General features: G+C 43.8%; 1 protein-coding gene across 2 annotated transcripts in view; it reads left to right on the forward strand.

Moving 5' to 3' along the window:
- The window catches only part of LOC140741227 (uncharacterized), a 123,034-nt gene that overhangs the window by 31,992 nt on the left and 77,345 nt on the right, over positions 1-13,697 (forward strand). The window lies entirely within an intron of this gene.

Consider the following 13,697-nt stretch of genomic DNA (forward strand, 5'->3'; position numbering starts at 1 on the left):
TACTTTATTGATTTTGGTCTATATAAATAGATACTCATCTCAGATTTATTGCATATTTCTTTACTTGGTGATAAAATTATTCTCAAATTAATTGGTTCAGTTATTTATTAAGGAATTATCCATATTTGGGCTTTGTCTGATTTGCTAATAACTTGCTTCTATTTTCTGACTGGTGGATTTCTTTGTTCTTTTTTGTTGCTTGGCAATTATCTTGTGAGCCTGTGATTAATAGCAACATTATTAATGTGTAGCACAGGTCCAGATCAATAAATTATGTTTCTTTATTCCCTCTGACTTGTTATCTAGCTTCCCTGTTGAGGCGCCTGAGCCTGTCCTCTGTGTTGCCATGGAGATTGAAGTACAAGGGTCAACGTGGCACTTCCCAGAACAAGGTTTAGGAGCCCATTTGAGGAAAGGGGAAAGCAATTATGAGCAACCATCTCTTTCTCCGCTTTGCTTAAGGTGTGCTGCACACTATTGTTGACTTGTTGAGTTGGTAGTTGGCACTCACTAACATCCTCTGTTAGCCGGACTTTCCCTATTTATGAGTTTGCTGATGTTCCTCAACTAGGTGGGAGTGGGAGTTGGAGGGAGGGGTGGTGTAGAAAGGTTTTTTGGAACAACCTGGCATATGGAAGGTGAAATGTTTAAGGAGAACATGAGGGAGAACCTCTTCACTCAGATGATGGGGAAGTGTGGAACGAGATGCCAGCGGAAGTGGTGGATGCGGGTCTGATCTCAACATTTAAGAGAAGTTTGGATAGGTATGAGGATGGAAGGGGTATGGAGGATGGGAATAGGCACATGTTCGATGGGAATAGGCACATTAATAGTTTGGCACAGGCTCAATGGGCCAAAAGGCCTGTTTCTGTGCTTTAGTGTTCTATGATTCTATGGCTTTTGGAAAATGAAAATGTGGGAAAATGTGAACTCATCCACGTCAGTGCACAGACACAAGGAGCAGAGTTTTGGTGAAGTGGGGATGAACTGGGTGGTGGTGTATCCCAGGGTGGGGGGCATGGGAGTCCTTGTGCACAAGTCACTGAAGGTCAACATACAGGTGCAGGAAACGACTGAAAGAGCAAGTGGAATGTTAACCTTTATTACGAGAGGGTTTGACTGCAGGAGTAAATATGATGTATTGCAATGTGCAGGGCCTTGGTGAGATCACACCTGGGCTAATGTGTGCAATTTGTCTGATTTTTTTTTCTTTTTTATATTTTCCAATGACATAAAAGGGGGCCATTCAGCCCATTGAGTTTGCGTTTCCTCCCAGTAGCCCTGAGGTCAATCAGCTATGCTCGTGATGAATGGTGGAGTAGGCTCAAAGGATGAAACAGCCTGCTTCCGCTTGTATTTCCCATGTTCTCTGGTGCTGACTGTACTTTGATCACTTTGCCTGCAAGAGAGTGTCTGATGTGCTTATTGAGCAAGAACAGCTTTACATTTTCTTTGGCATGCTCTTCAAACCTTGAGCGTGTAAGATCACTCTCGTCCGTGAGAGGATGGGAATCCAGCGGGTTGAACAGAGAAAGCTTGCAGATCACAAAAGACCATCTCTAGTCACCATGAGGAAATAACCAAGTGGCTCAGTGACCTGCCTTCTTGCGTTCTGCCATCTGTTGGAAGACTGGAGCAGAGCGACTGTGCCATGGGATTCCATCCATCGCTTCCCGCGGCACTCTCGGCATCTCCAGCGGATGCTCTTTGTAAGACCAGTTCCAATTGTCGCAACTTGTCGCAACCAGTTCATTAACTTATCTCTAAATCAGCAGACATTATTTTTCAGCTAAAAGATGGAAGGTGTGGTGTCAATATGTGTGAAACAAATTATGCCAAAGCTGTTGTTGCAAAGGTCCCCACCCAATCCTGCCTTCTGCAGAAATTGTACTTGAATGGTTTCATCATGTAGTTATAAAGAATAAACAAAGAGCAGGAGACTGTCTAGCCCTTCATTCAACCCCACCACCATAGACAATTCCACAGACTTACCATCCTCTGGGTGAAGACATTTCTTCTCACCTCTGAGGGACTGAGCGATTATTTTTGGACTGCTAGGCACCCTAGCCAGGAAAAACATTATCGCCACATCTACCCTGTGAAGTCTCTTAGGAATTTTGAATGTTTAACTGCCGCCCCAAAAGTCAAGCTTTGCTGCACTCCCTCTATCACAAGTATATGCGTCCTGAGGTAGGGAGACCAGGCCTGTACACAATATTCCGGCTGCAGCCTCACCAGGGCATACAGTTGGAACCGGGCATCACGACACCTGTACTCAGGTCCTCTTGTAAACAAGGGCCAGCATAACATTTGGTTTCCAAACTGGCTTCGAGTCTGTGGACTCACTTTCTTGAGCTTCACTTCGGAATGTCATTTGCTTTTTCTCTGCACGTTGCTGTTTGACAGTTTCCTTTGTTTTTAATGAGTTCTATTGGGCTTCTTTGTTTTGTGGCTGCCTGTAAGGAGATGAATCTTAAAGTTATATATAGTATATACACTTTGAGAATAAATGTATTTTGAACTTTGAACTTTTTGTTGCCAAACCTACCCATTAACTTTCTATGATTGGTGCACTCAGGGCCTTCGGTGCACCAACACCTTACAACCACTCACAGTTAAAATACTTGATCCTTCTATATTTTTCTATTATATTTCATCATAATTTCAAATAGGATTTTACATATTAAGTGAAAAAGGGTAACTAGAGAGAGAATAATGCCCCTCAAAGACCAAAGTGGATACCTTTGTGTGGAGCCACAGGAGATTAGTGAGGTCCTCTGTTTCTACAGTACAGAAAGACATGAAGGCTTCAGACCTTGAAATAATGATGGGGAGATCTTGGCAATAGTCCACATTACAACAAAGGAAATGCTGAATGTATTAAAAAGAAATTGCTAGCGAAGAAATTGTGGAGCCCTGGCCAAGATATTTGTATCATTGTTAGTGACAGGTGAAGTGCTGGAAGACTGGAGAGTGGCTAATGTTGTGCCCTCATTTAGGACGAGCTGCAAAGAAAAACCTGGGAACTATAGACCAGTAAGCTTAACATCTGTGGTAGGTGCGTTACCAGAGAGGATTCTGAGGGATAATATATACATACATCTAGAAAAACATGAGTTGATTAAAGGTAGCAACATGGCTTTGTGTCTAGGAGATCGTGTTTCATGAACCTGATTGAGTTTTGGAAGAAGTAACCATGAAGGTCACTGCTACTGGGTAGCAGACATGGTCTATATGGACTTCTGTAAGGGTTTTGATAAGGTTCCACATGGTAGGCTGTGATGGAAAGTTAAATTATATGGAAACCAGGAAGAGCTTGGCTAATTGGACATACAATTGACTTGATGGTTGAAGATAATGGTGGAAGGTTGGTTTTTTGACTAGAGGCCTATGACTAGTCATTTCTCCAAGGTTCAGTGCTGGGCCTATTGCTATATGTTTGGTCCTAATTCTGCTCCTATTACTTATGGTCTTATGGTCTGTTGACAGGGGTTTCTGGAGGATCTCAGCTGAGGTAGAATGAGATGTATAGGGATTGTGGAAGAAACCTCTGTAGATTTTCTTTGCCTGTGCTTATTCCAAGCTTCTGTGGTTGAAAAGGGGAAAAGTAAGAGGTTTTGTCAATCACAAAGATAGGCTGCAGCGAACCATTGCCTGCTTTATGGTTGAATAGCTGTAGGGTTCCACCATGAGAGTGTTTGATATGAGAGTGATTTGCTGCTGTGTTTGCACATTGTAGTCTTGCTAATCTAACATCAATGCTGCTCCTTAGATACTTCAAAGGAAGCTACTATATGGCTCGTTTATTGGAGTCTCAGTTGTCCTATAGACCTTCTGTGCTACATCTTACTGCAGGAAATGTAATGACAGGTCTATAGTCCTCTGTGTTCAACCTTTAAACCTCCTAATTGCTTTCATATCTCAGTGGAAAAACACTTTGCTCTAAAGCACCTCATGAAAGCCAGAAGCTGTTCAGAAGGTTCAGTGCTTCTTCAGCATTAAACAGGACCCTTGCACTTTGAATAACTCCACCTTGTTATGTTCACTTGGCACTAAGGAGATGTTTGACTGAGTTGAACAGCTGGTCTTCAAAGTGGTGGATGCAGTGGGATTGTGATCAAGCTTGTGTTATTCAGCCCCTGCCCCTGTGTCCCTACTGAGTGAATGCTATCAAACAATCTTACCTATTACAAGGAGCTCTAACTGTTTTAGGGAAAGTGTAAGGCATTCAGGGAACAGTAAAGGAGAGAAGCTAATTGGATTTGTCACTGAAAGTCAGCACAAATGCAATAGCTGGATGGCTCCTTTGTAACACATCATTCCCAAAGTTGTGATGGAGCTGAACTCCAGAGGTGAGGTGACAGTGACAACTCTCAGTCTCAGGGCAGGGCTTGACCAAGTGTGACAAGAATTGGGGATGGCCCCTGATGGTTGTACAGTGCTCGGTTTCATTTGCTTGTGGTCAAAAGCTTTGATGTGGCCAGAAGGCCCCAGCCAGGCTCCGCGGTCTCTGTGCCAGGTAGGGCAGGAGGTAGGTGGGTGGGCAATTTGGAACGCTGTGCTCCTGCTCACCTGTTTGCACTTTGTGTCCATGTGTCACCGTCACCAAGGCTGGCAGAGCTCAGTGACTTCCCAGCAGGGACAAGGCAAGTTCTTGCATTGGTAGGTTACATTTTTCATGAATCAAATTCTGTGTGAAAACACAGGGCTTTGAGCGGACACTCATGTGGTCGCTGCAGGAGTCTGCCGTCATACCAGTGGACAATGCGGCCCACCAGTTGGAGCTTCCTGAAGTGCAATCACTAATGGTCAATTTCATTTGCATCTCCTCGGACAATGAAGCAGCATGTGCCTGCGTGGAGTGAGACCTGCAAAGCAACACTGGGCCCACGCAAGTACTGGGCGGTGAGCATCTCCAATAAGGAGTCCAACCAACCACCTTGATGTCCGATGTACTATCATTGCTGAGCCCACCACCATTCACATCCTAGGTGTCAACACTGAGAGGAAACAGCTGAACTAGCCACAAATTCAGGTCCAAGGCAACAAGTCACTCATCTCCTGACTCTGGAAAAACTTCCCAATCTTATCAAACACTTGCTGAAGGGCATTCTCTCCATTTAGGAATCTTTTCCAAACTTAACAAACATATAATACATATGACATAGCAAATTACAACTCTGTATAGGCCCTTCAGCCCATCATGTTATGCCAACCTTTTAACCTACTTGAGATCAATCTAACCCTTCCATCTTACACAGCCCTCCATTTTTCTATCATCTATGTGCTTATCTAAGAGTTTCTTAAATGTCCCTAATGTATCTGCCTCTACACAGACCTACCACCCTCTGTGTAAAAAAACACACCTTTGACATCCTCCCTATAATTGCCTCCTTAAAATTATGCTTCTCCCACCAATATTAGCCATTTCTGCCCCTGGGAAAAAGTCTTTGGATATCCACGTGATCTAAGCCTCCTTTCATCTTGTACACCTCTACTGAGTCATTCTCATCCTCCTTCTCTCCAAAGAGGAAAGCCCTAGCTCACTCAACCTCATAAGATATGCCCTCTAATCCAGGAAGAATCTGGGGAAATCTCCGCTGCACCCACTCTAAAGCCTCCATATCCTTGTATCCTTCCTATGATAAGGCGACCAGAACTGAACACAATATTCCAAGTGCAATCTAAGTTCATCCAGGATATTTGAACAACACAATTTTCTCCACCTTCTCATTCACTCTCACAACTACTGGTGATGGCATGGTTAGGTCCAAGGCAGCATCTCAACAAGATTTCATCAACAACATCTCACAATCCTGTGACATCCGCTACCTGTAAGAACCAGGGCAGAAGGTCACTAGCTCTACTTCCCTCTGAGTAACACAAAACCTTGACTTGTAAATATATTGTCATTCCCTCATATTGTTGAACCAAATTCTTGAAGTTCCTAAACTAATAGCATTCTGGGAAGACCTCATCACGGAGTGCACAGGTTCAACTCTCCAGTTCCCCAATGACAGCTGGAATAGACAAGAGATTCCAGGTTAATGCTGTCAATCACATAGGAATTAATGGAGTCATAGAGTCTATTAACCTTGCCTTTTCCTCTGACAGGAACATACAAACTCTGTACTCTCAAAACTTCTCTTTTGATGGTCTCTCACTTACCAAGCACCCCTCTGCCAGAAATCAACCTTTCCCAATCCACACTTGCCAGATCCTTTCTGATGCCATCAAAATTTGCCTTCTCCAATGTAGAATCTCAATCTGAGGTCCAAACTTATTCTTCTCCATAATTATCTTGAAACTAATGGCATTATAATCACTAGATCCAAAGTGTTCTACACACACTTATATCATCTTCTCTGTCTCATTTGTTAAGAGCAGATCCAATATAAAAAAAAGTTATCTCAGTGCACTCAGCTACGCTCCTCAAATAAAGGTAGATGCATATTCAATGCAGCTGGAGAAACTTCCATCTTCTATCCTGCCCATGCCACCCTTAACATGGGGCTGAGTACCTGGAGAGAGATGGGTTCTATTTTACCTTCATCATCTGCATCTGGTCATCACAACAACACCAGCATTTATTGTCCATCCCCAACTGAGAAGGTCAGGGTGAGCCACCACCTTGGACCACTACAGTTCTTCTAGAGAAGACACTCCTACAGTGCTGTTGGGGAGGGAGTTCCAGGACTTGGACCCAGTCTGTTCCCAAGTCAGGCTGGTGCGCGAGTTAGGGGGGAAACATGCAGGTTGCGGTATTCTCCTTGCCCGGCTTGATGGTAGAGGTCACGAATATGAGAAGACGTTTCGGAGTAGCCTGGGTGAGTAACTGCGTTTTGTAGACAGTGCACACTGCAGCCACTGTGAACCAATGGTGGAGGAAGTGCATGGGGTGCCGACCAAGTGGACTACCTTGTCCTGGGTAGTGCCGAGCTCCTTGAGATTTGTTGGAACTGGGTATTCTGGTCTATTCCTATGCCTTGCAGATGGTGGAGAGGCCTTGTGAAGTCAAGAGATGAGTCACTCAATGTGGCCAGGGTATTTATGTGGCTCACCCAATTAAATTTCTAATCAATGGTGACCTCAGGATATGAAACACTATTGAATGTCAAGGGAAATGTGTTTATGAAGACATGCACAATGCTTACCTTCACTTCTGCATCCAGCACATCATCTTTTAATTTTTTTTTATCTCCAACAGGATCCTACCATTAAGCGCATCTTTCCCTCCACTCCACTCTTCTCTCTCCATAGGGATTATTCTCTCTCTGACACCTTTGTCCACTTGTCTCTCCCCACTGATTTTCCTCCTGGCACTTAACCTTGCAAGTGGGACAAGAGCCACACTTGCCTCTTCACTTCCTCCCTCACCACCATCAGGACCCTAAACAGCCCTTCCAGGTGAAGCAACACTTCACCTGAGAGCCTGTCGGGGTCATCTACTGTATCCAGTGGTTTCAGTGCGGCCTCCTCCATATCTGCGAGATACAATGTAGATCAGGTGACTGATTCGTCTAGTACCTTCACTCCATGTGGCACAAATGGCAGGATTTCCCAGTGGTCACCCATTTTAATTTAACTTCCCATTCCCATTCCCATTCCACCATGATGAGGCCACTCTCAGGTTGGAGGAGCAATACCTCATATTCTGTCTGGGTAGCCTCCAATCTGATGGCATAAACATTGATTTCTCCAACTTCTGGTAATTTCTGTCCCCTCCCCCTTCTATCTTTTTTAACTCCCTATTCTGACTCCCCTCTTACCGTTTCTTTTCTCCTCACCTGCCCATCACTTCCCTCTGCTGTCCCTCCTCCTTCTCTTTTTCCTATTGTCCACTCTCCTCTCCTATCAAATACCTTCTTCTTTGGCCCTTTACCTTTTCCACTTTTCACCTCCCAGATTCTCACTTCATACTCCCCTTCCCCACCTACCCACCTTCACCCTCACCTGGTCTCACCTATCACCTGCCAACTTCTACTCCTTCCCTTCCCCACACCTTCATGTTCTGGCTTCTTTCCCTCTTCCCCTTTCCTGATGAAGGTTATCGGTCCCTAAACGTTGACTGTTTATTGGAGGGTGCCTGAAATGCTGAGTTCCTCCAGCATTTTGTGTGTTGCTCTGGATTTCCAGCATCTACAGAATCTCTTGTGCTTATCAAATTTGTCCAACTTCTGTTTTTAGCTAAAACTCTCTAATCCAGGCAACATCCTGGTGAATATCTTCTGTACCCTCTCCAAAGACTCCACATCCTTCCTGAACTGCACACAAAACTCCAAATAAGGCCTCACTAAGGTTTTATACAGGTGTAATGTGAATAGCCAGTGTTTATATTCAAAGCCCTGACTGATGAAAGTAAGTATTCTGTATCTTCTTGGTCCCGATTTCAGGGAGCTATGGACTTGCACATGAATGTTCCTTAAGGTCCTTTCATTTACTGTCTACCTTCCTCTTACATTTGACCTCCCAAAGTGCAACACATCACACTTGCTCAGATTAAGCTCCATCTGCCATTTCTCTGCCCAAATTTTCTACTGATCTATATCCCGCTGAATGCTTTGACAACCTCCCCACTATCTTTGGATTAGATGGATTAGTATGGAAAAGTACTTGACGGTCGACATGGACATGCTGATCCAAAATGCCTGTTTCTTTGCTGTATGGCTCTTGACTCTCCTTGTCAGTGGCCATTGTTAGATGATTTAAATGTACAAATATTACTTGACAGTTAACAAGCCATGCTCATATATATTGTTTAGGACTTGCTGCATGCACACATGTGGTCTGCTTCACTTGCTGAGGAGCTGTGAATGGAACTATGCAACCATCAGTGACCATCTCCTCTTCTGACTGTACGATGGAAGGAAGGTCACTGATGGAACAGCTGAAGATGGATGCACCAAGGACACTGTGCTGAGGAACTCCTACAGTCATGACCTGGGGTTATGACAGTTGACCTCCAACAACCTCAACGGTCTTTTCTCAAGGTGGTGACTCCACCCACTGCAGTGTTTCCCTTTTATCCACTCACCTGTTTTACTGGGGGGAGGGTGCTGCTTGATACTACACTCAGTCAACTGATGTCAAAGGCCATTTCTCTCACTGAGCCTCTGGAGTTCTGCTCTTTGGTGCGTGTTTGGACCCAGGCTGTGATCAGGTCCGGAGCTGAGTGATCATGCTGAAACGTTGGTGAGTGGGGTTTTATTTGTTCCCTCATTCAGGGACCTTACTGATAATAGTGGCATTTATTGGCCATCTCCGTCCTCTTGACAAGGAGCCAGCGAAAAGCCGTCCTGCACTGATGAGCCTGCAGCCATGCCGAGATTGAACTGGTTATGGAGGGCAAACTGGAGCAGGCCAAGGGTTTCATAGGCACTTCTGAAGTGTTTACCAAAATGCTTCTTGGGAGCAGGGAGTGGTGAGGAAGAACTTGGATTGGTCCTGTCATTTGTTGTCAGGACAAACATGGGCAACTTTCCACATAATTGGGTAGCTGCCAGGAGTATGACTGCAGAAAGAGACTGGCCAGAGTCACAGTAGTTTTGAAGATCAGGTCTGCATGAGCACAGCTGGGAGCTTGTCTGGTCCCTCTGGTCTTTACTGTACCCAGTGTCACAGAGTCCTGCAGCACAGGTTGTGTGAATGGAACCTGCAAACATTGAAAACTTAGGGCTGACCTATTTGAGGTGTTTCCCTTACCCAGGAAACAAGGGAGCTCCAATCTTAGATTCAAACATTACCCCAAGTCAACACACCTTCCAATTGTCTTCAAAAAGCTCTTGAGATGTCACCAGGTTTTCTGTTGACTTTGCAAGCTTCACCCTTTTTATTGGAGTCCTGGTTGTCCTATAGACCTTTTGTGCTAAGTCTCAGTGCAGGCAAGGTAATGACAGGTCTACAGTCCTCTGTACTCAACCTTTAGACCTCCTAATTGCTTTCATATCTCAGTGGAAAATTACCATGCTCAGTGTTATGGTTCTAAAGCACCTCATGAAGGGAAGAAACTGTTCAGAAGGTTTAGTGCTTCCTCAGCATTAAATAGGACTCTTGCACTTTGAATAACCCCACCTTGTTATTTTCGATTTTTTCTCAGGAGACCTTTGACTAAGTTGAATAGCCTAGTTTTCAAAGTGTGGACGCAATGCGATTGGGGTCCGGCTTTACCCAACTGGTGTTCCTGTTTTATTTAGCCCCTGCCCCTGTATCCCCACTGAGTGAATGCTCTCTACCAGCCTTGCCCATTACGAAGGGCTATAAATGTTTCGTGAGTAGTCCAGGAACAAAACAATAGCGGCAACTTCTGCTGAAGTCAAATGTGACCACTGCAAGATGTTTTCTACACAAAACAACCAGGAAGTGAGAATGGTCACAAACCTCCTTCACAGGTTCTCTACAAGTTGAGGTTACCCAGCAATAAGGACACATTTGCTCAACTCAGGCCTTCCCCTGGGTTATCTTGGTTTGTAGGGGGGTTGGTTACGATTCTCCCCAATGGAACATTCTCTTCACCTGGATCTCTCCAAAATGTCTGCACCTCAGGGACAGTGAATCCTTTTGTTAGCTTTCGTGGGCTGTATCATGAGTCAGCTCATAGAGCTGAGGTCTCCACTCGTTGTTCCAAACATGGACAGCAATCTTCGTTGTATTAGTGTTGCATCCATTGGAGCAGTGAGGGCTTCAACCCAGTCACAATGTTTGTGATCCATCACCAGTGAACAATCTGTCTCTTGGATTCAGTGGGAGAAGAATCTCATCAATAACTGACCCATATCCATGTTGTGACCCATCGCCAGTGAACAATCTGTCTCTTGGATTCAGTGGGAGAAGATTCTCATCAATAACTGACCCATATCCATGTTGTGACCCATCACCAGTGAACAATCTGTCTCTTGGATTCAGTGGGAGAAGATTCTCATCAATAACTGACCTAAAACCACAAGAGAAAGTTGCAATCAATCATTGGATTGATTGGAATGAGAAGATGGGTCCAAGGGTAATGTGTGCCATCCATAACTAACATTGATCTGATGAGAATCTTTCCAGAATTATCTCCATGCTTCAACATTGACCTGATAAGGACAGCTTCTAACCTCTCACTGCTTTGATCTAATTGATGTTCCAGGCATTTTTAGATCAATTTGTGCTACAAGCATTGAGAGTGCTAATCCATTGATGAATTTCATTTAAATAGAATGTGTGATGTTTCATTACTGACCACAAGCCAATTGGAATGAGCTGTGGTTAATGAGAATGATTGAATTGGATCTAATGGGAGGAAGATATGTGATCCAATAAGTGTAATTTTTGTCCCTGAATGCAGTTAAATAATGTCAAGTCAAAGTCCAAATAAATTTATTAACTAAGTACTGAAATGCCACCATATAGAACCCGGAGTTTAATTTTCTTGCAGGCATTTACAGGAAAATAAAGAAATACAATCAAATTTATGAAAAATTGTACATAAACAAAGACTAATAAACAGCCAATATGTTTCAAAGAAGACAAATTGTGCAAATAAAAAATAAATATACTGACAACATAAGCTGTAAAGTCCTTGGAAGTGAGTCTGTAGGTTGGGGAATCAGTTTCAGAGTTGAGGCGAGTGAAGTTATCCACACTGACTCATGAGTCTGATGGTTATAGGGTAATAACTGTTACTGAACCTGGTGATGTGGGACCTCAGGCTCTTGTACCTTCTTCCTGATAGTAGTAGACAGTAATGGTAAATGGTAGTAGATGTTAAGGAGACGATACCTCTATCCAGTAGGGGACTTGATCTGCCACTGACTTTGGTTGCTGAGTTGTAAATTACCATTGACTTGGACTAAAATGGCACAGTTGAGAATCTTTGGTGACTTTGATGTTGTGATCCATCAGTGATCTTGATTCAATCAGAGAGGGTGGTGATTCATCCAAGATCCAGTAGAAAAAGTTTGTTGTTCACTGATTACAATGATACACCCCTGACTTTAATCTGAAGGGAAGATTTATAAACCATCACAAAGTGTAATCCAATGAAAAATATCAGAGTCTCAGATCCAATAAAGAACATTTTTTTTCTGTTGGTAACACTGAAAGAGGACACAGTGTCAGGGATTGAATAAAACTGCCTGATTTAACAAAATGAATCAATTAGGGGTCAATCAATGAATGTGATCTATGGGTGGCGTGCTATTCCATCAATGCTTTCAATTTAGGGACAACGTGATATGATCTACTGGTGTTTATGATATAATGAACAAGTCAGCTTGATCCTTCCCTATCTCTGATTCACTAATTGACTTGCGATCCATTACTGAATTTCTTGGAGTGAGAGAGGTATCTATTTCACGATCAAAGAGCTGGCATGAAGAAATGGGTCATGAAGTCCCTATAAGATCTAGTGATTGTGTGCTGAACCAAGTACAAAGATCCAGGAGTGAGGTGAGGGTGCCAACCTTTATAAAAGGCAGCACTTGAAACACAGTAGCAAGGATTTCTTCTCTTCGTGTGTTAACAGGACATGAAAATCAAACAAATGTAGATGCTGCAAATCAAGATTTTAACAGGCAATACTGGAAACTCTCCGCAGGTCAGGCAGCATCTGTAGAGCAAAAGAGTCAATGCTTCAGATTGAAGATCCTTCATCTGAAGTGGACGCCAATTGACCTTAAGTTACGGAGAAGGGGGGGAGCGACGGGTAGAACAAAGGGTAAAACCAGAGTTGCCATGGACATCCTGCTATCTCCAGCTGTCTGTTTATTCAATGAATGAGGTGAGTTAGAGATAGGAAACAATGTAGAATGCAGGTCAGAGCTGGAAATGCCCAACAGATCAGGCTATAACTGTAAAGAAAAAATGAAGTTAACCGTATAGCAGAACTTCTTTTGTAAAACCTGGGAGGAGTAGGGGGAATAAAGTGTCATTGTGCTTGGTGCTCATCGTGGGCTCACTGGGCCAAAGGGCCTGTTTCCACACTGTATGGTTCTTGTACTCAAAAGCCCAGAAACAGATCTGTAAGTGCTAAGAACTGACTGGTTTTAATACCAGCAAAAACAAGCAACTGAATTTGATCATGAGCCTAGAAGTCTGCAGGTGGAAGAGGTGCTGTTCTTCAAGCTTATGCTGGGTCCTTTTGGGGCAATACAGGAATTCAGAGACACACAGACTCACGTTTGAGTGGGAGGAAGAACTGAAGTCAGTGACTGGGTGCTGCTCTTGTGAACTGAACAGAGGTGCTCTGCAAAGTGGTCACATGTTAGGCGTGGACTCACACATAGGTCATCGTTAACCATGGTCACCGAAAGACACGTTGCAGAAGTTCCTTGGGCAAGTGGCCCTGACCAGACCTTCAACAACTGTACCAATGGCATTCCTTCCATTGTAATGTTGGAAGTGAGGGTGCCTGGGGCAATTGCTCAATGCTCAATTCCATTCACAACTCCCAGATAGACCTTACTTGCCATCAGTAGTCTGGGGACTGAGTTTAAGGGTTCTGAAGTAAGGTTTCAACTCTATAAAACCCTAGTTAGACCACACTAGGAATATTGTGCTTGGTTCTGGTCGTCTCAAGCTGGGGCTTTTCTCTCTGGAGTGAAGGAGGATGAGAGGTGACATGATAGAGGTGTACAAAATGATAATAGACATACAGTGAGTGGACAGCCAGACACGTTTTCCCAGGATGGAAATGGCTAAATCAACAAGGTATAATTTTA

Source organism: Hemitrygon akajei, chromosome 18 (assembly GCF_048418815.1).
Source record: "Hemitrygon akajei chromosome 18, sHemAka1.3, whole genome shotgun sequence".
NCBI classification, from domain to species: domain Eukaryota; kingdom Metazoa; phylum Chordata; class Chondrichthyes; order Myliobatiformes; family Dasyatidae; genus Hemitrygon; species Hemitrygon akajei.